The 24,632-nt window shown below is 42.9% G+C and overlaps 1 protein-coding gene across 1 annotated transcript in view; it reads left to right on the top strand.

The window, feature by feature from the left end:
* The first annotated feature begins 2,740 nt into the window (after positions 1 to 2,740).
* The window catches only part of LOC129866671 (caldesmon-like), a 56,045-nt gene continuing 34,153 nt past the window's right edge, over positions 2,741 to 24,632 (top strand). Inside the window, exon 1 of the mRNA XM_055939453.1 lies at positions 2,741 to 2,844. The gene's annotated coding sequence lies outside the window, so the exon portion shown is untranslated. The remainder of the gene's footprint in view (positions 2,845 to 24,632) is intronic.

A 24,632-nucleotide genomic window follows, 5' to 3' on the forward strand; every position in this document is an offset into this window, starting at 1 on the left:
GACTGTGCCAAAAACCATCAGTTCTGGGTGTGAGACTGTCGCCTGGGATCAGGCTAACAAGAATGAGGAGTATGGTGTACAATATGATTCTTATTCCCCATTGTGCTTAAACTGAGCTTGCATGTTGCAAAGGAACCAATAGAACATTTTTAAAAGTGCAACCCTCACCCAGCTTGCAGTCCAGAGAGGTAAAGCAAGATTTTAAATAATATTTGAACCTAGATCTGTTTAGCGTATTGGGAGGGTACTGTATATGTACTATAGGCCTACACATGCACTACATGACCAAAAGCATATGGACACCTGCTCGTCCAACATCTCATTCCAAAATCATAGGCATGAATAGAGAGTTGGTCCTTCCTTTGCCGAAATAGGAGCCTCCACTGTTCTGGGAAGGCTTTCCACTAGATGTTGGAACATTGCTGCGGGGACTTGCTTCCATTCAGCCATGAGCATTCGTGAGGTCAGACACCGATGTTGGGTGATTAGGCCTGGCTTGCAGTTAGCGTTCCAATTCATCCCAAAAGTGTTCGATGGGGTTGAGGTCAGGGCTCTGTGCTGGCCAGTCAAATTCTTCCCCACTGATCTCGACAAAGCAATTCTGTTTGGACCTCACTTTGTGCACAGGGGCATTATAATGCTGAAACAGGAAAGGGCCTTCCCCAGACTGTTGCCACAAAGTTGTAAGCACAGAATCATCTAGAATGTCATTGTATGCTGTAGCGTTAAGATGTCCCTTCACTGGACCTAAGGGGCCTAGCCCGAACCATGAAAAACAGCCCCAGACCATTATGCCTCCTCCACCAAACTTTACAGCTGGCACTATGCAGTCGAGCAGGTAGCATTCTCCTGACATCCGCCAGAACCCAGATTCGTCCGTCGGACTGCCAGATGGTGAAGTGCGATTCATCACTCCAGAGAACACATTACCACTGCTCCAGAGTCCAATGGCGGTGAGCTTTACACCACTCCAGCCGATGCTTGGCATTACGCATGGTGTGCGGCTGCTTAGCCATGGTAACAGATTTCATGAAGCTCCCGACAAACAGTTATTGTGCTGATGTTGCCTCCAGAGGCAGTTTGGAACTCAGTAGTGAGTGTTACAACCGAGGACAGCACTCTGCGGTCCCTTTCTGTGAGCTTGTGAGGCCTACCACTTCGCAGCTGAACCGTTGTTGCTCCAAGACGTTTCTACTTCACAATAACAGCACTTACAGTTGACCGGGGCAGCTCGAGCAGGGCAGAAATTTGACGAACTGACTTGTTGGAAAGGTGACATCCTATGACTTTGCAACGTTGAAAGTCGCCGAGCTCTTAAGTAAGTCCATTCTACTGCCAATGATTTTGTCTATGGAGATTGCATGGCCGTGAGCTCAACTTTATACACCTGTCAGCAACAGCTGTGGCCGAAAGAGCCGAATCCACTCATTTGAACAGGTTCCACATATTTTTGTACATATACTGTATCCTTTGAACACGATTGCTCTTTTATTTAGGTGGACAGAGGAGTTTCAATGAGCTGTTGACTGTTGGAGTAGTAACATGTCCTTGTTTGGTGGGAGGCTACTGTAGCTCTGTGTTCTGGCAGGAGAGAGAGATGTCAGCTGTTGGAAAGGACTTTTATAGTCTCTTTTATTTACTCATACATTTCGGCGTGGTTCAGATTCTTTTTAGATTACTGCATTGACTTCCCATCTCACTTAATAAAACTCCTTTTAAACGGATTATATTGCCAGTTTGCAAGCATCAGTATAAGTAAGCTACACGGTATATTTATTTGTTGGTACATTTTCTGACAATCACATTAGTTATTGGTCTCGCAGCACTCGCCACTCTACTTAGTTTGTATATTCCGACCTGAAATAGCTGCGTCCAATAGCTGCCAGTATGGTTAGTAATTAACTATGTAATTATTAGCCTACAGCTTTATTGAAAGCAGTAATGGTTTCCCCAATTCCCTTTGAATGAGGTATTAGCTCTTAAGGATGGTCTCCTACCTATAGTCTGCCTATCTGTTTCTAAAGTATGAATCAGACAACATTCCCACCTGGACTACATCATGGTCCCCTCCCTTGTTCTCTTTGCCCTGCCACATTTTTGTACATTTCACATCTGTCACATAGCAAAGCTGCTATATGGCCAGCCCCAAGACTAATGGCACAGTGCCAAGTTTCGTCACATTATTTCGAAGTATTTGTTGAGAGCAGCCAAAGTCTTTCAATATTGATTTCTATTTATTTCTTCAAAAACATGATTTGTCATTTTTTGGTGAAGTATAATTGTGGAGATAAGGTGGTCGGCTACCGGTTAATAAGAGAGTTAGAACAGTAACAGAAAGTTCGCTGGTTCGAATCCTAGAGCCGACTAAGTAAAACAATCTGTGGATGTACCCTTGAGCAAGGAAGTTAACCCACTGTTCCCTGGCCGTCATTGTAAATAAGAATTTGTTCTTAACTGACTTGCCTGGTTAAATAAAATAAATATATGAATTGCTCTGGATAAAAGCACCTGCTTAATGACTGAAACATATATAAGGATGCTTCATCATATTAGAAAGCAATAGTTACCTTTTTTAGAAGAAAAATACATTACAACTCTTTATTATTGCTTTTATCCTGAGCGTTTCATGATTAGGAAAAGCCAACTGCCTCCGATACACATAGATGACTACAGGTAGAGAGAGAAATAGCCAATGTAGCCTAAACATTTTAGAAATGTGAGCGAGACGGGAGGAGCCAAAACTGCACCATAGCCAATGGATAAAAGCTCAATTGTTTCAACTCTCTCCGAAGCTTCTGACATCGAACATAAAGAAACAACTGAACTTGGCTTTCTGCAGGACAGGTACGTTTGAATTAAATATTAACTTTACATGTATTAATTTCACACGCGAGAACATGTGCCACAACTCACCGCGGAGCATCAGTTGTCACGATTTTGTGCGCATCCCATTTTCCAAAGAAATTCGTGGCTTATTGCAGGATAGGCTGCGGGTATAGTTCAAGAATAATACGTTATTCCTCATAGTATGAAATGAAACGATTTCACATAAAATGTTTGCCATGTTTGCTGTATGTTCTTTAAATGGATAATTGCAACGCAGTTCTACTAGTTTTTTGACTCAGTAGGGTAACGTTGGGTAGTACCCCTTAAGAACAATTTCCAATTGCTGTGAAAAAAAAGCAAGGTTTGGTAAAAATAAACATAAGAAAAAAAGTAGATATCAAATAAACTATGAAGAAAAATGAGGCCCCAACACACTCACCTTAAATTTGACTGCTTTATTAATTAAAAACGGATTACATTTTTTTTTTATCTCTAAGCAAGTGGATTATTTCTCTTTAGGCTCCCCTAATGGTATACAGGGCCTTCAGAAACTATTCATACCCGTTGACTTATTCCCCCCAAAAATCCACAGCCTGAATTCAAAATCAATTAAATATATTTTTGTTGTTGATATTTTTTTTAATTTATTGAAAATGGAATACATAAATATCTAATTTACATGAGTATTCACATCCCATGTTAAAATCACCTTTTGCAGCGATAACAGTCTGGATGGTACAATATTTGCACATTATTATTATTTTTTAATTCTTCAAGCTCTGTCAAATTGGTTATTGATCATTGCTAGAAAGCCATTTCCGAGTCTTGCCATAGATGTTCAAGACAATTTAAGTCAAAACTGTAACTAGGCCACTCGGGAACATTCAGTGTCATCTTGGTAAGCAACTCCAGTGTATATTTGTTTAGGTTATTGTCCTGATGAAAGGTGAATTTGTCTCCCAGTGTCTGTTGGAAAGCAGACTGAACCAGGTTTTCCTTTAGGATTTTGCCTCTGCTTAGTTCTATTCTTAGAAATAATGGACTGTTTCTTTTTATCCTAAAAAAACTCCCTAGTCCTTGCCAATGACAAGCATACCCATAACATGATGCAGCCACCACCATGCTTGAAAGTATGAAGAGGGGTACTCAGTTACGTTTTGCCCCAAACATAACACTTTGTAATCGGGACATAAAGTAAAAAGTTTGCCACATTTTTGGCAGTTGTGCCTTATTGCAAACAGTATGCATGTTTGGAATATTTTGATTCTGTTCATGCTTCCTACTTTTCACTCTGTCATCTAGGTTAGTATTGTGGAGTAACTACAATGTTGTTGATCCATCCTCAGTTTTCTCTATCCGGATCAGAGTTCACCCTCTCCATTCACCATGGTATGGTGAGAATAGTGTCAACATCTTTAGTACACAACATCAATCAAAACAATCAATCCCTAATACATTAATTGCTTCACTCATATAGTTATTAACATACTAATCTCAAATCAATCATTCAGTTTTAAAAATCATTCCGTTTCCAAGTCATAATCAAAAACCCAATTAATTATCCAACCAAAATTTAGAATGACATTGCTCAGTGATTCAAATTGGTCCTATCACTCAAAGTAGAAATAACCTCAATTTAACAACATTGGCAGAATGTACATTTATATTAACATCCAGTGTAATTATCCCATAATTCTACTATTAACTTTTTTTATCATGATTATAATATAGAAATGAACCACACCTATCACAGCCATTAAACTCTGTAACTGTTAAAGTTACCATTGGCCTCGGGTGAAATCCTGAGCAGTTTCCTTCCTCTCTGGCAACTGAGTTAGGAAGGACGCCTGTATCCTTGTACTAACTGGGTGTATACACCACCCCAAGAGTAATAAATAACTTCACCATGCTCAAAGGGATATTCAAGTTTTTACCTATCCACCAATAGGTGTCCTTCTTTGCGAGGCATTGGAAAACCTCCCTGGTCTTTGTGGTTGAATCTGTGTTTGAAATTCACTGCTCGACTGAGAGACCTTACAGATAATTGTATGTGTGTGCTACAGAGATGAGGTAGTCATTCAAAAATCATGTTAAACACATGCAACTCATGTGACTTTTTAAGGAAATTTTTTGCAATTTTAAATTCAGGCTGTAACACAACAAAAAGTGAAATAAGTCAAGGGGTGTCAATACTTTCTGAAGGCACTGTAATATAAAACATTTAAAGATCTGACATAATTAGATTATATTTATATACCTTTTTATAAAATACTAAATATTAAATCAACTTACCTCAGAATCGTTTTATTAGATGAGACAGATAATTTTTTTTTAGCAAGAGTAGTGGCAGCCAGAGAAGGTTTGACACCGCTATATTGATTGTTATTACTAAATAATACTTAATAATGATACGATGCCTTGGAAATGATATAAATAGTGGAGCAGAGTTTTTGGTAGCAAGTTAAGAAACAATGAAGAAACGTTTATTTTCATATTCTTTAGATTCTCAAGATTTATTTGTCCCTTATTCAATCTGAATATAATTAGAGAAAGAATACATGTACATCTTTTACAACATCCATTTACCAAAGATGCTAACTGCATTCTGCATTCCCTTCGAAGGGAAGAAAGACTTAGGGCTGGATTCAAACAGTAGTGCCGAAGATCTGCATTGTAGCGCGGTTGAAATGTACAAGTCATTTTCAACTGAGTCGTCATATGCAGCGTTTACCGTGAATGCAGTCTCGGCGAACGCGGAAACGTTGCCTTTAAATTTAAATCACGCTATATGCTGATCTTCGGCGCTACTGATTGATTCCAGGCCTTAGGCTATTTTAGCCTTGTAACAGCGCCATGGTCTCAACTGTTAAACTAGATCACATGCCTCAGACACCTTGTTTTTGAAGCTTGGTTAGTAAAAACTCTTATTCCAGACATGATGATGAGCATGAAGCCAGTCTGGTGATATGAAAGCAGCCACAGACAGTCTCAACTTGTTTGAAGTATTGTCTTGGGCTTTAAAGGCGTGTAATTGAAGGCCACTCTCTGCATTCATCACCCCAGCTATAGTCACATGCACGTGCACACAGGCACACATTCGCGCGCACACACACAAAACCAAGTGGAGCCCATTGGAAATATGTGACCTGCAGAACAAAACGGGATGGTGAAAAGAAAGAAATGGTTAATTCGAGCATTCCTCAATCATGAAGTAAGAGTAAGCTGAACCCATGGATTTTGTTGATTTAAGTCTGTGCAAGTATGCCTTAAGTAGCCTAGCTTGCAGATGTTTCGCCAGCCAGTAACATAAATTCAAAAATTCCTAGGAATTACACCATACAGTACCAGTCAAAAGTTTGGATACACCTACACATTCAAGGGTTTTTCTTTATTTGTACTATTTACTACATTGTAGAATAATTGTGACGACATCAACACTATGAAATACCACATATGGAGTCAGGTAGCAACCCCCCAAAAATGTGATTCTTCAAAGTAGCCACCCTCTGCCTTGATGACAGCTTTGCACACTCTTGGCATTCTCTCAACCAGCTTCACCTGGAATGCTTTTCCAACAGTCTTGAAGGAGTTCCCACATATGCTGAGCACTTGTTGGCTGCTTTTCCTTCACTCTGCGGTCCAACTCATCCCAAACCATCTCAATTGGGTTGAGGTCGGGTGATTGTTGAGGCCAGGTCATCTGATGAGACACTCCATCACTCTGCTTCTTGGTCAAATAGCCCTTACACAGCCTGGAGGTGTGTTGGGTCATTGTCCTGTTGAAAAATAAATGATAGTCCCACTATGCACAAACCAGATGGGATGGCGTATCGCCGCAGAATGCCGTGGTAGCCATGCTGGTTAAGTGTGCCTTGAATTCTAAATAGATCACTGACAGTGTCACCAGCAAAGCACCCCCCCCACACCATCACACCTCCTCCTCCGTGCTTCATGGTGGGAACCACACATGCGGAGATCATCCGTTCACATACTCTGCGTCTCACAAAGACACGGCGGTTGAAACCAAAAATCTCAAATTTGGACACATCAGACCAAAGGACAGATTTCCACCGGTCTAATATCTATTGCTCATGTTTCTTGGCCCAAGCAAGTCTCTTCTTATTATTGGTGTCCTTTAGTAGTGGTTTCTTTGCAGCAATCCAACCATGAAGGCCTGATTCAAGCAGTCTCATCTGAACAGTTGATGTTGAGATGTGTCTGTTACTTGAACTCTGTGAAGCATTTATTTGGGCTGCAATTTCTGAGGCTGGTAACTCTAATGAACTTGTCCTCTGCAGCTGAGGTAACTCTGGGTCTTTCTTTCCTGTGGCGGTCCTCATGAGAGCCAGTTTCATCATAGCACTTGTTGGTTTTTGTGACAGCACTTGAAGAAACGTTCAAAGTTCTTGAAATTTTCTGGATTGACTGACTTTCATGTCTTAAAGTAATAATGGACTGTCGTTTATCTTTGCTTATTTGAACTGTTCTTGTCATAATACAGTATGGACTTGGTATTTTACCAAATAGGGCTAACTTCTGTATACCACCCCTCCATGATTGGCTCAAACGCATTAAGAAGGAAATACATTCCACAAATTAACTTAAAACAAGGCACGCATGTTAATTGAAATGCTTTCCAGGTGACTACTTCATGAAGCTGGTTGAGAGAATGTCAAGAGTGTGCATGTAGTGTATTTTCCCCCCTCCTTGTGGATTAGAAGTTCTCGCATCTGCTTTACCCAGGCCAGTGTGTGTGTGCGTGTGTGTGTGTGCACGCTCTCTCTACCCTGACCCAGGCAGTGAATACTATAATTTGACTTAACACTCTGTTTGTCATACATTAAGCAGACGTCCTGCAGTGGAAAAGCTGTGTGCCGCAGAGTACACGCCAAGCCAGGCTCCTATTCCTTAGATGGTAGTGGTTATGGAGACCAAAGCCAGAGCCTCATTGTGGATGTGTGTGAGCCGTTGAGCCATAGTCTGCTGATGAACAATGCGCTTGTCTCCTGGGGACCAGGAATGGCTTCTGGCTACAACCATCTCTCTCTCCTATAGAAGATCATCTACTTTTCTAGTTAGTCAGTGGCTGTGAGAAAGGGATTTGTGAATCTCATTGGAGAGAAAAAAAGAGCACAAGGCTGTCTCTTCCTGATACACGTGTGTCTAGGTCTGTGTTTTTGTGTCTTAGCATTCAAACCTGTGTCACAGTGCTAAAACGCTCGTCTCCTGTGTGCCGTAAGGCTGTGTAAAACCGCCGAGCTAAAGCCAAGGCAGTTGCTCCAGGAGCTAAACCAAGACTTCAGGTCTCAGTTAAGGTTATCATGCGAGTGTGTTTCACCTCAGTGAAACTCTGAAGCCTCTCTCTTCAGAGTGCACCAGTGTTGGGAAAGGGGGATACCTAGTAAGTTGCGGAACTGAATGCATTAAACCCGAAATGCGTCTTCCGTGTTTAACCCAACCACTCTGAATAATAGAGGTGCAGGGGGGCTGCCTTAATTGACATCCTCGGGGCCGGGGGGCCGTTGTTGTTGGGGGTTAACTGCCTTGCTCAAGAGCAGAACAGCAGAGTTTTTCACCTTTCGCTACAATATTATCATCTTCAGAACCCTCTCTGTGATTTGAATCGGCCACCTTAACCTCTGGGTTACCTGCTACCCGCTGTCTCATTGTCTCACTGCCATAAAGGCAGCTTAGAAATGTGAGTTGCATTACATGTTTAGGTAAGGATGAGATGCTGGCTCCCTCCTTCCGTACGGAAAGCTGTACACATGATGTTGATTGAAACAATTGTGTCTGCTTATTACTGTTTCTCGATCACCAGAGAAATTAAGATCCATCCCGTTGTTTTATGGGAAAAAGTGCATTCATGTTAAGCGTCAAGTCAAGTTGAGCATGCATACAAACACAGCATTCAATCAAAACTCCAGACTTGAGTCATGTATAGAGAGCAACATTGTATATTGCCAATAGTATCATGTTTCCTCTGTCAAAATCTGTAAATCCCTTTTGCACAAATTAAGTTTATGATTTTCTAGCAGCTGGCGTGGCAGGGTGTGAAAGCTGATGTGAAAGGCAAACACGCGACACATCGCGCCAATAGGGTTAAAGGGATACTCTGGATTTTGGCAATGAAACCCTTGATCTAATTCTCCAGAGTCAGATGAACTCGTGGATACCATTTTTACTAGCTTTAACACAAGCACTTGAAGTACAGTGGGGCAAAAAAGTATTTAGTCAGCCACCAATTGTGCAAGTTCTCCCACTTAAAAAGATGAGAGAGGCCTGTAATTTTCATCATAGGTACACTTCAACTATGACAGACATAATTAGATTTTTTTTTCTCCAGAAAATCACATTGTAGGATTTTTAATGAATTTATTTGCAAATTATGGTGGAAAAAAAGTATTTGGTCAATAACAAAAGTTTATCTCAATACTTTGTTATGTACCCTTTGTTGGCAATGACAGAGGTCAAACGTTTTCTGTAAGTCTTCACAAGGTTTTCACACACTGTTGCTGGTATTTTGGCCCATTCCTCCATGCAGATCTCCTCTAGAGCAGTGATGTTTTGGGGCTGTTGCTGGGCAACACGGACTTTCAACTCCCTCCAAAGATTTTCTATGGGGTTGAGATCTGGAGACTGGCTAGGCCACTCCAGGACCATGAAATGCTTCTTACGAAGCCACTCCTTCGTTGCCCGGGCGGTGTGTATCATTGGCAGCAGAGAACTGGAAGGAAAGGCAGCCAAAAGAGGAGTTGGCTTTGGGGATGACCAGTGAAATATACATGTTGGAGCACGTGCTATGGGTAGGTGCTGCTATGATGACCAGTGAGCTGAGATAAAGCTGGGCTTTACCTCGCAAAGACTTATAGATGACCTGGAGCCAGTGGGTTTGGCGACGAATATGAAGCGAGGGCCAGCCAACGAGAGCATACAGGTCGCAGTGGTGGGTAGTATATGGGGCTTTGGTGACAAAACGGATGGCACTGTGATAGACTGCATCCAGTTTGCTGAGTAGAGTGTTGGAGGCTATTTTGTAAATGACATCGCCGAAGTCAAGGATTGGTAGGATAGTCAGTTTTACTAGGGTAAGTTTGGCGGCGTGAGTGAAGGAGGCTTTGTTGCGGAATAGAAAGCCGACTCTAGATTTGATTTTGGATTGGAGATGTTTGATATGAGTCTGGAAGGAGAGTTTGCAGTCTAGCCAGACACCTAGGTACTTATAGATGTCCACATATTCTAGGTCGGAACCGTCCAGGGTGGTGATGCTAGTCGGGCGTGCGGGTGCAGGCAGCGATTGGTTGAAGAGCATGCATTTAGTTTTACTTGCATTTAAGAGCACTTGGAGGCCACGGAAGGAGTGTTGTATGGCATTGAAGCTCGTTTGGAGGTTAGTTAACACAGTGTCCAAAGAAGGGCCAGAAGTATACAGAATGGTGTCGTCTGCGTAGAGGTGGATCAGAGAATCACCAGCAGCAAGATCTAAAGCCTTGGCCAAGTCGATGAAGACGGCTGCACAGTATTATCTTTTATCGATGGCGGTTATGATATCGTTTAGGACCTTGAGCGTGGCTGAGGTGCACCCATGACCAGCTCGGCAACCAGATTACATAGCGGAGAAGGTACGGTGTGATTCGAAATGGTCTGTGATATGTTTGTAAACTTGGCTTTTGAAGACTTTAGGAAGGCAGGGTAGGATAGATATAGGTCTGTAACAGTTTGGGTCTAGAGTGTCTCCCCTTTGAAGAGAGGGATAATCGCAGCAGCTTTCCAATCTTTAGGGATCTCAGACGATACGAAAGAGAGGTTGAACAGGCTAGTAATAGGGGTTGCAACAATTGGGGAGGATAATTTTAGAAAGAGAGGGTCCAGATTGTCTAGCCCAGCTGATTTGTAGGGGTCCAGATTTTGCAGCTGTTTCAGAACATCAGATATCTGGATTTGGGTGAAGGAGAAATGGGGGAGGCTTGGGCAAGTTGCTGTGGGGGGTGCAGAGCTGTTGACCGGGGTAGGGGTAGCCAGGTGGAAAGCATGGCCAGCCGTAGAGAAATGCGTATTGAAATTCTCGAATATCCTAGATTTATCGGTGGTGACATTGTTTCCTAGCCTCAGTGCAGTGGGCAGCTGGGAGGAGGTGCTCTTATTCTCCATGGTACTTTACAGTGTCCCAGAACTTTTTGGAGTTTGTGCTACATGATGCAAATTTATGTTTTAAAAAGCTAGCCTTTTCTTTCCTAACTGCCTGTGTATATTGGTTCCTAACTTCCCTGAAAAGTTGGATATCGCAGTGGCTATTCGGGGGCTACTGCTAATGCAGAATGCCCCAGGATGTTTTTGTGCTGGTTAAGGGCAGTCAAGTCTGAAGTGAACCAAGGGCTATATCTGTTCTTAGTTCTACATTTTTTAAATGGGGCATGCTTATTTAAGATGGTGAGGAAAGCACTTTTAAATAATAACCAGGCATCCTCTACTGATAGAATGAGGTCAATATCCTTCCAGGATACCCGGGCCAGGTCGATTAGAAAGACCTGCTCGCTGAAAAGTTTTAGGGAGCGTTTGACAGTGATGAGGGGTGGTCGTTTGACCGCTGACCCATTGCGGACGCAGGCAATGAGGCAGTGATCGCTGAGATCTTGGTTGAAGACAGCAGAGGTGTATTTAGAGGGAAAGTTGGTCAGGATGATATCCATGAGGGTGCCCATGTTTACGGATTTAGGGTTGTACCTGATACGTTCCATGATAATTTGTGTGAGATTGAGGGTATCTAGCTTAGATTGTAGGACAGCCGGGGTGTTAAGCATATCCCAGTTTAGGTCACCCAATAGTACAAACTCTGAAGATAAATGGGGGGTAATTAATTCACATATGGTGTCCAGGGCACAGCTGGGGGCTGAGGAGGGTCTATAACAAGCGGCAACAGTGAGAGACTTATTTCTGGAAAGGTGGATTTTTAAAAGTAGAAGCTCGAACTGTTTGGGCACAGACCTAGATAGCATGACAGAACTCTGCAGGTTATCTCTGCAGTAGATTGCAACTCCACCCCCTTTGGCAGTTCTATCTTGGCAGAAAATGTTGTTGTTAGGGATGAACATTTCATAATTTTTGGTGGCCTTCTTAAGCCTGGATTTAGACACGGCTAGGACATCAGGGTTGGTGGAGTATGCTAAAGCAGTGAATAAAACAAACTTAGGGAGGAGGCTTCTGATGTTAACATGTAGGAAACCAAGGCTTTTACAGTTACAGAAGTCAACAAATGATAGTGCCTGGGGAATAGGAGTGGAACTGGGGGCTGCAGGGCCTGGGTTAACCTCTACATCACCAGAGGAACAGAGGAGGAGTAGGATCAGGGTACGGCTAAAGGCTAAAAGAACTGGTCGTCTAGTGCGTTGGCGACAGAATAAGGGGCAGATTTCTGGGCGTGGTAGAATAGATTCAGGGCATAATGTACAGAGAGTATGGTAGGATGTGAGTACAGTGGAGGTAAACCTAGGCGTTGAGTGACGATGAGAGAGGTTTTATCTCTGGAGGCACCAGTTAAGCCAGGTGAGGTCTCTCCATGTGCGTGGGGTGGGACAAAAGAGCTATCTAAGGTATTTTGAGCGGGACTGAGAGCTCTACAATGAAATAAAACAAAAGAACTTGTCAAGACAGCAGTAGACAAAGCATATTGACATTAGAGGGAGGCATAAAGCAATCACAGGTGTTGATCAGAAGAGCTAAGACAACAACGGGTAAATGGTGATGAATGGGCAGAGTGGGTCAGTTAGGTACATACAGGACCTGAGTTCAAGGCTGGGGCCGACAGGTAAACAAAATGAGGTGCCGTGTTATTGAAACAGTCCAGGGGGCATTGGCTGTGTAGCCGAGTGATCGTAGGGTCAAAAGAGAAGCAATAGGTGAGTCAGGGTGCCGTCCCGTAGCCACTACTACGCTAGGCGAGCAGGGAACACAGCGTTCAGAAAAGCTAGCGGGTCGGGGCTAGTAGATGGTTATTCGGCGTCATTGTTACAGAATAGCCTGTTGAGACCACATCGGGCAATCACATCGGCAGTCCAGTCGTGATGGATCGGCGGGGTTCCGTGTCGACAATAAAGGGTCCAGGCCAATTGGCAAAGGAGGTATTGTAGCCCTAGAATTAGCTGGTATATGGGCCTAGCTGGAAAATGATGTCATTCATCAGCCATCATTTTACCACGCACTTATACCACATATAAATAGAATAACTGTCCTTTCTAGTTATGCTATGTTAGAGACATAGAAAGGCCACCATATCCCAGACAGATGTCTATTAGCAGACATGGCTAAATCACTAGGATACCAGAATCAACTGAATGTGCTGGCATGAAAAGAAGCTCCGCATTCTGTGATTTCTCGCTTCCCCCTTGGGTGACATCACAGTAAGACTCAGAACAGATTATGTGATGGATAGGGATACAGAAATAGATACAGGATAAATGCAGAAGAGGACGTCGTAGATACTGTAGATGTTTAATTTGCACAGTCAGATATGTCATCCGTGACTTATTACCTAATTAGGCGTACTTTCTTTTATTTACCCTACCTTCTTTCCTCTCCTTCAGCGTGTAGACACACAATGGCTATTAGCATTATGGAAAACAGATTCTTTGATCATCACGGAAATAAAAGTTGTTCCTGGATCCCATCTTGTCTCTGGCTAGCTGGTCCGTGTCCCAAATGTCCCCCTATTGCCTACATAGTGCGTTCGTTTTGACCAGCGGTCTGTGGGGGGAATGGAGTGCCATTTGGGACACAGCCCTTGTCTCTGGAGAGCAGCAGCAAGCAGGTATTTGCTAGGGTAAACCGTGGCTTCTGTATTCTGCTCCTGTTCGTTCCCAGCTACGCTAGCTACTACGACACAACTGCCATCAACTAACATCGCCTCCTGTGTCGGTGTGCTTCCTTAAAAGGAGGAACAGTGCCGACGCCTTCTCGGTTGATGGGATGCGGTTGGAACAGGGAGTACACCCATAGCTTCATCTATTTGTATTAGTTTAGACTTGATGGTGACGCTAAGGGAAACTCCAACGCAAGTATTTGAATGGAGCCTCAGCCTGCTTTCTGGACACCAATGTCACAAGACTCATTAGGAGTGGGAGGGAGAGCTCAGTTTTGTGTTTCGTTCCAGCAAGTGTGTGTGTGTGTGTGTGTGTGTGTGTGTGTTTTGAGTGTGTGCCAGTTGTAAAGGTCAATCATGGCAACCCAACATCATCGTCAAAGACAACACAGGCTAATGGCTGATATACAAACTATTTCACCAGCTCAGCTGCAGCTGGTCTTTAAAGGGTAGACTTATTTTGTTGAGAGGAATATTTGTCAGTTTTGAGTGAGTGATCACTGATTACATCAAGAGATCTCAACAGAGATGGACAGAGTTCCCTTCAGAGCATTGTCTGGTGAGGGTCTGTTTAGACCGAAACAACAAACTATGTTTAATCTTAATGTCAATTGAATTGTTTGTATAATGGAGAGGGTCACACCTCACCTTCTTATGCAGTTCCCTGCATGGAACCGTTCCCACTCCAGGGCACATGGACCTTTAAAGTTGCCTGTATCACCAGATTTTTTATCAACTACTGTACTGTACACAAACCTGCTCAAACTGAGTCACCACACATCCCTGATTCCCTGAAGGTCATCCCTACACTACACTGCATCTCATAACCTTTTTGGAGTTTGTGTCCTGGATAAAGGACCGTACCATATTTGGCCACGTGGGACAACACTTGTAAGCAGCTGCGCTTTCTTGATCGATTGCGCACGCCTCTTTGCCATGTTTATCTAGTATCTATTAGTCTCTATCCTCTTCTTTACTAATAAGGGTTGCAATGACCGAAATGAGTTCTATTTGAATCGTTATTCTTTATCGTTTAACCAAGGGGGCTCTGCTCTCTGATAGTGAAGGGAACTCCTCTTGTCTGAGTGTTCTGAGGAGTTCTATTTGAATCGTTATTCTTTATCGTTTAACCAAGGGGGCTCTGCTCTCTGATAGTGAAGGGAACTCCTCTTGTCTGAGTGTTCTGAGGAGTTCTATTTGAATCGTTATTCTTTATCGTTTAACCAAGGGGGCTCTGCTCTCTGATAGTGAAGGGAACTCCTCTTGTCTGAGCGCTCTGAGGAGTTCTTTTTGAATCGTTATTCTTTATCGTTTAACCAAGGGGGCTCTGCTCTCTGATAGTGAAGGGAACTCCTCTTGTCTGAGCGCTCTGAGGAGTTATTTTTGAAGGCAATGTTGTAGTTTACTGTGTAGGAGCGACAACTCACTCACAGTGTAGCTGAACGTCTGCCAACAGCATCCAGCTGCCTCTGTCTCTACAGCCTCTACTTCATCCCCTGGATATTTCCTGATGTGATTTGTGGGTTTAGTCCTTTGATTGCCACCGCTAATGCAAACTATGCGTTTAAAAGGGAAAAAGGCACCTCATGTTTTACCGTGCCTCTCTTTGATGTCGCTGATTGATAAAGTTGTAGACATGCCTGTGGACGTGCGATTATTTTATCTAGTTGAGTCATTACATGTCCGGACAGCATCTGAATAGCACGTGGGGCATATATCAAAAAGGATCGTATGAAGACAGACATAAGGAAGTGATATGTGTTGATCTCATTATGCATCTTGTAACGGGACATCCAGACTGCCTTCAACGCCTAAGAAGCTAGTCTATAGCTATGATTGTGACCTAGAAACGTAATTTTCTCTTGTCGGCTTTTGTAACGTACAGAGTATTAACTAACTGTGTGATTTAATTCTGTCTCTTTATTTATTGATTTTTCTCCCCAACTTCGTGATATCCAATTGGTAGTTACAGTCTTGTCCCATTGCTGCAGCTCAAGTCGGTACGGGAGAGGCGAAGGTCGAGAGCCACTCGTCTATTACGTCTCTTTGTAATATAATGAGACTTTGAAATCAGATGAAGACCTTTAGGTTAAAATGTTGCACTCAATAAAACTGTGGGAGAATTCCAGTGTGCCGGTATCTATCTTTCTTTTGAGACTTTTGAAACGGAGCATTGCCCATCAATCGCACTAAGCCCAGGTAACATCATTCAGGATTTGATTATGACTCAGCAAGCTATGCCAGGAATATGCACCATTGTCTGGGAATGCAGAGTTCTTCCTTTTCATCTTCTTTGACATGAAAACACAGTAAACACATAATATATCCAATAACTCATTCTTAAATTGCTCAGAAACCTGCATGCCATTGGTTCACAGATGGACCCGATGAACTCCAGGAGTGTTTTTCTACTCCTTTGTTGCAGTGGCTTGTGTTACTGGTTGTGATATTGTTGTTGAATGTTCTCCCAGTGTGATGTTGATGTAAGGTAACTAAATATTTCTCGAACAGTACTTTTCGATGAGGCGCAGGTAAACTGTCGGTGGGTTGAGACGGGGCAGATGTTTTTTAAATTTTTATATCGACTCAAGCGCCGTTAGCACACGATTCGTGACACTTCTGTATGCACATACCTAACAGGTCAAAACACACCAACTCAAAACCAGAAGCATTTCCAAAGTTTTGTCTTGGATTCATTTTGTCGTCATCTGTTCTTACTCAGCAACAAACTGACTCGCACCCAGTTCTCCCTGTCACTTTTTATTTGTTATTCTACAGAAGGTTTAAAAACCATACACATACAAACGACGACGTCAGACAAACATCAACTACATCCCACCGGCCCAGACCCACGAGCCCTCACCTCTGTATTCCTACTTCTGACAGCATCGCGAGGTGTATTTATATTCACTGCATTTCAATATTCATGAATGCTGCATGGTCCGTGTCATGGCTGTGAATGTTTTGACCGATAGCCAGTGACACGAGAGCAGCCAGAGCGAGCCCATGAAGGTCAGAGAGAGAGAGAGAGAGAGAGAGAGAGGAAGATGTTGTCGAGACAGTTATAAGAAAGAGAGAGAGAGAGAGAGAGCGAGAGAGAGATTCAGCGAGAGAGTCCAGCTCCAACTGGTCCATGTCCAATTTCCTTTTTCATGACTTGCAGCAGGCCACAGAAAGAAGGGAGTGAGTGACGAAGAGAGGGATAGAGAGTCTAGGGAGAGAGAGAGAGACCCATGCCCGCAAACTGAACGCGCTCCAGATGTGTACATTTCAACGTGTCCCCAGCCGCCCGTCATGTGGAAGTGATTTGTGGATTTGATTCAAGTGGTACGAAGGACTGGACATAACATGGGAAATCTATTAGATGATGTTCCCAGTCCCACGCATAAATTAAGAGATTATTATGGGACTCAATTACAGGTGTATATGAACTCAGTTTTCTTGGAGGTTCCTAGGAGACGGAAAGGTGGACAATGTGTGAAGACGTCCGTCTGTACTGTATGTGATTGAGAACAGCTGATTAACATAGCTCTGTTTCCATAGCAATGGGTTTTGCATGATGTGTCAGTACTGTATATGAATGCCCTGTCGGAGAGAAACAACCAGTTTAACTGCGAATCAGAGTGAGTTCCATTCTCACTTCAGAGTGTGCCAAGAGGCAGACCGACACTCCTGACCGCCAAAGCAGGAGTTGAGAGTCTTCAACTCTTCACATGTAGAGTAGCCTCTCCCCTTCCATCACTCCATCCATCCTAGCCTGGTATTTAAACCCTTGCTGGAGCCAGGCCAACCCAAACAGACCTGCAGCTCCAGTAAAAGTAGCAGTGGTGTCAGGCTCCCCGACATATATGAGTTACCCTGCCGGCGGGTCAGTGTGTGGTCTCTTCCCAAATGGAACACTATTCTTATATGGTCATTTCCATGTAAAAGGACCCACGTTTCTTTAGGAGCATATCACATTTGGTGTCAAATGAAAGATTAGAGTCTATATTTTTAAAGGCATAAATATGTTTTTAAACTGTTTTCCATCGTAAGAATTAGGAACAGGCAAAGGCTTTCATTTCTGGTCACCCAAATGGAAAACGGGTCTTAAAAAAACATCTATGAGAAAAAGTCTTAAAAGGTATTAGAAGTACATCAAAACACAATAATGTTGAAGTAAAGGGCCCCTGTCAATTAATATCAACATTTATATTTAGTTTTGCAGAAATTATTTGCCTTCTGTAAGTTTAAGAAATATTGCGTAGTGTCTTGGCATTATGTTACCGAAAACCCACATACAGTATCTTTGAGCTATTGTCTCATTTCTCTCCCTCATGAAGGAGGATTATGAAAGTTCACAGAAGTAACAAGTAAAGGTAGACCTACCAATTAGTTGTAGTGTTTTTACTGATAACAATTTGGTTTATAAATTATGAAGGGATTAAAACGTGTCACTCTGTTACCCCAAAAATCTGTAACAAAATGACTGCAATTGAATTGGCCACAATGGGAAATCGTAGTAGTCACAAACCATAGTTGGAGTACAGCACAGCACAGCACAGTACAGCGCAGCAGGGTACAGTAGAGAACAGTACAGTACAGTAGAGAACAGTACAGTAGAGAACAGCACAGTACAGTAGAGAACAGCACAGTGCAGTAGAGAACAGCACGGCACAGTACAGCACAGCACAGTACAGCACAGTACAGTAGAGAACAGCACAGTACAGCACAGTACAGTAGAGAACAGCACAGTACAGTACAACAAAGTACAGCACAGCACAGCACAGTAGAGAACAGCACAGTATAGTACAGTAGAGAACAGAAAAATGTAGTACAGTACAGTACAGCAGAGCACATATGAGTAAAGTATAATGTAATATATTCTACTCTACTGTTCTGTACTGAACTATACTCTACTTTTCTTTACTGTACTCTACTGAACACTCTACCTTTCTTTACTGTACTCTACTGAACACTCTACTTTTCTTTACTGTACTCTACTGAACACTCTACTTTTCTTTACTGTACTCTACTGAACACTCTACCTTTCTTTACTGTACTCTACTGAACACTCTACTTTTCTTTACTGTACTCTACTGAACACTCTACTTTTCTTTACTGTACTCTACTGAACACTCTACTTTTCTTTACTGTACTCTACTGAACACTCTACTTTTCTTTACTGTACTCTACTGAACACTCTACTTTTCTTTACTGTACTCTACTGAACACTCTACTTTTCTTTACTGTACTCTAATGAACACTCTACTTTTCTTTACTGTGCTGTACTGAGATGTCCAAACTTGTGAAACATAGACTTCTATGATTGGCATAGATTTGATCCGGTCCGGACCAACCAAATTTGGTCTTGTTTGGGTGCGGAGCTCTTTAGAATAATACCCAAACATGCAAAAGAGGATATTACATTTTTCTACCTTTGCGTACCTGTTCAGGATACATCACCATGAGGAGAATGATATTCATAATTATGCATTTCTGTATTGTACAGATTAGGGACCCATGATGTCATTCTGTTACCGTCATTATGTTACCGGGTGTTGACCCACTTCGCTTACTGTAGCTCAATAACCAAAAGAGATCTTTTCAAACTCAAGGTGTGATGTCATAGCTGACACCCCAATTTTTCTGCAGACATCTTTGAATTTTAAGTAGAATTGGAGTACAGATTTAACAGAGTTTTTGGAAAATGTGGTCACCAATTTTTTTTCTCAAAATGATGATAAATTGCATCTGTTGCTCTGTTCCTCAAGTAAATGTATTTTAGTTAAAATGTCAGTGGCAATTGTTAAAAGTTAACTTCTGCATATACTGTAGGTGTATGATTTGTTCAACTTTGCAATCAATGGTATTTGCTTGGCATACATTTTAAAGTGAAAAAGTGTGTAATTGGTCCAAAGGCCCTGGTCAAAAGTAGTGAACTATATAGGGAATAGGGTGTCATTTGGGATTCAAGTTGTGTCTGCAGAGTTGCGCCGCCTCACCTCACAGAAGCACAGCAAATGATTTGTCACACCCTGGACATAGTTGGTCCACTGCACAGATGGTAAGCTCAACTCCGCTGCCCCTGGGAGACTGGTCACTACCCAGGAGTAACCTGGGTAACCCCTGTCCATACCACCAGCCTACCGCACCTCCCGACGCCATCCAGTGCTACTGGTGTGGGGAGTCAGGCTAGCCTGGCTCGAAGCCCCCTCCCTACCTGCCTTCGTCAGTCCCATTCCCCCCTTCCTTCCCATTGGATTCCATCATGACCAATTTCACTGTGGGCAGCTCGATGGTAAACGATTTTGGCCTGCCTACAGTCTGTGGACCCGGCTAAGGTTCACTGTCACCCAGACGCCCGTGTCTGAGACATCAACTCCCACCTGCCAACAGTTCTGGCCAATTACTCTAATATTGGCACCAACGTCACTCACGTTGTCTTTAACGACATTCACTTTAGGCGATACTTGGAACTGAGGGAGGATTACACGACTCTTTTAAAAACCCTTGTTAGCACAGGGAAGAGAATAATTATCTCTGGGCATCTGCCGCGCTATCGAAGGGGTTTGGGAACGTTTCAGCCCCCACGATGCCCTAAACGAGTACCTCAAGGAACTTTGCAATAAAAAAGATTGTTTCCTTTTGTGACAAATTTGATTTGCTATGGGAACAACCAGAGAAGGGGTTCACCCTAACCGCATGGGCTTCCAGGATTATTTCCACATAAACGTGCAAAGCTTGACGTCAAAGATGGAGCTTCTTGATGGGTGCATGATACGAGGCCTGATATTCTGGTTCTCACGGAGACCTGGCTCAAGGGTCCTATCATGCATAAGGACATTGAAATGGCTGTTTACAACATCTTCAAGTGTGATAGCCACCTCATCCTCTTGTTCAGTCTATATATGGGAAATCGACTCTTGTGGCATCATGTTCTCTAAGTGTCACTATCCACAAAAAGTTTGAGTGTCTGGTTAAAGATGTGGGCTCATGCCAAATGATGCATTTGTTTGTAGCTGGGATTTACCCCCCCCCCCCCCCCCCCCCCCCCTCCCTCCTGCTGCACTGGGATATGTGGATGTATGACCTCTGTGGTTACATGTATCTGTACAGGGTGAACTCTGAATTACTCTATGCAGAGAGATTTTATTGTCTTCTCAGTAATTATTTCTTATTTATATTGGTCTCATCCCCCCACACAAGCCTTTAGATCAGGGTTTAACAAACTCGGTTCTGTGGACCTCAAGGGGTACACATTTTGTTTTTTTGCCCTAACACTACACAGCTGATTCAAATAATCAACTCATCATCAAGCGTTGATGATTTGAATCAGCTGTGTAGTGCTAGGGCAACAAAAAAAAAAACGTGTACCCCTTGAGGTCCCCAGGACCGAGTTTGGGAAACGCTGCTTTAGATGCTGTGACATTTTGTGGAGATTGGACTTGGGTGATCAAGTGACTTTGTTCTATCTCATATCCTGTATCCTGTCATTGGAGGAAGGTGGTGTGATCAATTCTCATTTCCTATGCTTCTAGGCATCTCTTTCTTCATGATTTGTCTTATAAGTTAACCTTCTGGTCTATTTGCCTAGAATAATGGCTGGTAATGCTTGTTAATGCTTTGTAACTTAAGCTTCATGCCTTGTATGTGATTTAATTCATGTTACGATGTCATTAAATATCTGCTTTTAGTATTCCACTCAGACCAATTCTTCCTAGTCAAAATCAAATACATTTTTATTGATCGATACACATACAGTATTTAGAAGATGTTATTGCGGGTGGAAATGTTTGTGTTCCTAGCTCCAACAGTGCAGTAATATCTAATAATAGACAACAATATAAACACATCTAAAAAAGTAAAAGAATGGAATTAATAAATATAGAAATATTAGGACGAGCAATGTCAGAGTCCGGAGTATAAATATACACTACCGTTCAAAAGTTTGGGGCCACTTAGAAATGTCCTTGTTTTCCATGAAAACATACATGAAATGAGTTGCAAAATGAATAGGAAATATAGTCAAGACGTTGACAAGGTTAGAAATAATGATTTTTAATCAAAATAATAATTGGGTCCTTCAAACTTTGCTTTCGTCAAAGACTCCTCCATTTGCAGCAATTACAGCCTTGCAGACCTTTGGCATTCTAGTTGTCAATTTGTTGAAGTAATCTGAAGATATTTCACCCTATGCTTCCTGAAGCACCTCCCACAAGTTAGATTGGCTTGATGGGCACTTCTTACGTACCAAATGGTCAAGCTGCTCCCAGAACAGTTCAGTAGGGTTGAGATCCGGTAACTGTGCAGGCCACTCTATTATAGACAGAATACCAGCTGACTGCTTCTTCCCTAAATAGTTCTTGCATAGTTTGGAGCTGTGCTTTGGGTCATTGTCCTGTTGTAGGAGGAAATTGGCTCCAATTTAGCACCGTCCACAGGGTATGGCATGGCGTTACAAAATGGAGTGATAGCCTTCCTCCTTCAATATCCCTTTTACCCTGTACAAATCTCCCACTTTACCACCACCAAAGCACCCCCAGACCATCACGTTGCCTCCAACATGCTTGACAGATGGCGTCAAACACTCCTCCAGCATCTTTTCATTTTTTCTGCATCTCATGAATGTTCTTTGTGATCTGAACACCTTAAACTTAGATTTGTCTGTCCATAACACTTTTTTCCAATCTTCCTCTGTCCAGTGTCTGTGTTCTTTTGCCCATCTTAATATTTTATTTTTATTGGCCAGTCGGAGATATTACTTTTTCTTTGCAACTCTGCCTAGAGAGCCAGCATCCCGGAGTTGCCTCTTCACCGTTGACGTTGAGACTGGTGTTTTGCGGCTACTATTTAATGAAGCTGCCAGTTGAGGACTTGTGAGAGGTCTGTTTCTCAAACTAGACACTCTAATGTACTTGTTCTCTTGCTCAGTTGTTCCCCCGGGGCCTCCCACTCCCCTTTCTATTCTGGTTAGAGCCACTTTGCGCTGTTCTGTGAAGGGAGTAGTACACAGCGTTGTACGAGAATAGACCGACAAGTTTCAGAAGAAAGTTCTTTGTTTCTGGCCATTTTGAGCCTGTAATTGAACCCACAAATGCTGACGCTCCAGATACTCAACTAGTCTAAAGAAGGCTAGTTTTATTGCTTCTTTAATCAGAACAACAGTTTTCAGCTGTGCTAACATAATTGAAAAAGGGTTTTCTAATGATCAATTAGACTTTTAAAATGAACAACTTGGATTAGCTAACACAACGTGCCATTGTAACACAGGAGTGATGGTTGCTGATAATGGGTCTCTCTACGCCTATGTAGAAATTCCATTAAAAATCTGCCTTTTCCAGCTCCAATAGTCATTTACAACATTAACAATGTCTACACTGTATTTCTGATCAATTTGATGTTATTTTAATGGACAAAAAAATGAGCTTTTCTTTCAAAAACAAGGACATTTCTAAGTGACCCCAAACTTTTGAACGGAAGTGTATATATGATGGGATGCATAGACATTATGGACAATAGTATATCTGAAGAATACGTATAAAAGAATAGTATACAGTATGTACAGCAATAGTTAAAAAGGATAGGCCATGACTAGAATACAGTATATACATATGAAGTGGGTAAAAGAGTATGTTAACATTATTAAAAAGACCAGTGTTCCATTATTAAAGTGACCAGTGTTACATGTCCATGTACATAGGCAGCAGCCTCTAAGGTGCGGGGTTGAGTAACCAGGTGGAAGTTGGCTAGTGACAGTGACTAAAGTTCATGGCAGGGTACTGGGCGGAGGCTGGCTAATGGTGACTATTTAACATTCTGATTGCCTTGAGATATAAGCTGTTTTTCAGTCTCTTGGTCTCAGCTTTGATGCACCTGTACTGACCTCACCTTCTGGATGGTAGCGGGGTGAACAGGCCGTGGCTCGGGTCCTTGGTGATCTTTTTGGCCTTCCTGTGACATTGGGTGCTGTAGATGTCCTGGAGGGCAGGTAGTGTGCCCCCGGTGATGCGTTGGGCAGACCCTACCCTCTGGAGAGCCCTGTGGTTGAGGATAGTGCTGTTGCCGTACCAGGCAGTGATACAGCCCGACAGGATGCTCTCAATGGTGCATCTGTAAAAGTTTGAAGGTCTTAGGGGCCAAGCTGAATTTCTTCAGCCTGCTGAGGTTGAAGAGGGGCTGTTGCAACTTCTTCATGACACTCTCTGTGTGGGTGGATCATTTCAGATTATCAGTGATGTGTACGCCGAGGAACTTAAAGCTTTTGAACTTCTCCACTGTGGTCCCGTCGATGCGGATGGAGGCGTTCTCCCACTGCTGTCTCCTGAGTCCACGATCAGCTCCTTCGTTTTGTTGATGCTGAGGGAGAGGGCCCTCACCTCCACCTGTGTTGTCTGCAAACTTGATGATTGAGTTGGAGACGTGCGTGGCCACGCAGTCATGGGTAAACAGAGAGTACAGGAGGGGGCTGAGCACGCACCCTTGTAGGGCCCCTGTGTTGAGTATCAGCATAGTGGAGGTGTTGTTGCCTACCTTCACCACCTGGCAGCGGCAGGTCAGGAAGTCCAGGACCCAGTTGCACAGGGCAGGGATCAGACCCGGGGCCCCAAGCTTAACGATGAGCTTGGAGGGTACAATGGTGTTGAAGGATGAGCTGTAGTCTATGTCATTCTTACATAGGCATTCCTCTTGTCCAGATGGGATAGGGCAGTGTGCAGTGTGATGGCGATTGCATCATCTGTGGATCTATTGGGGAGGTATGCAAATTGCAGTGGGTCTAGGGTGTCGGGTAAGCTGGTCGGGTAGTCAATGTCAACTCATTGCCTAACGCAACGTCAACTCATTGCCTAATATGTTGGGTGGTCAATGTCAACTCATTGCCTAATGCTAGCTTGCATACTTGAATTATCTTTATCGAGCCAGATGACATTTTAATAGGCTAATTCTATAGTCTTATAATGGGTCACTTGTG

The sequence above is a fragment of the Salvelinus fontinalis genome, chromosome 12 (assembly GCF_029448725.1).
Source record: "Salvelinus fontinalis isolate EN_2023a chromosome 12, ASM2944872v1, whole genome shotgun sequence".
Taxonomy (NCBI): domain Eukaryota; kingdom Metazoa; phylum Chordata; class Actinopteri; order Salmoniformes; family Salmonidae; genus Salvelinus; species Salvelinus fontinalis.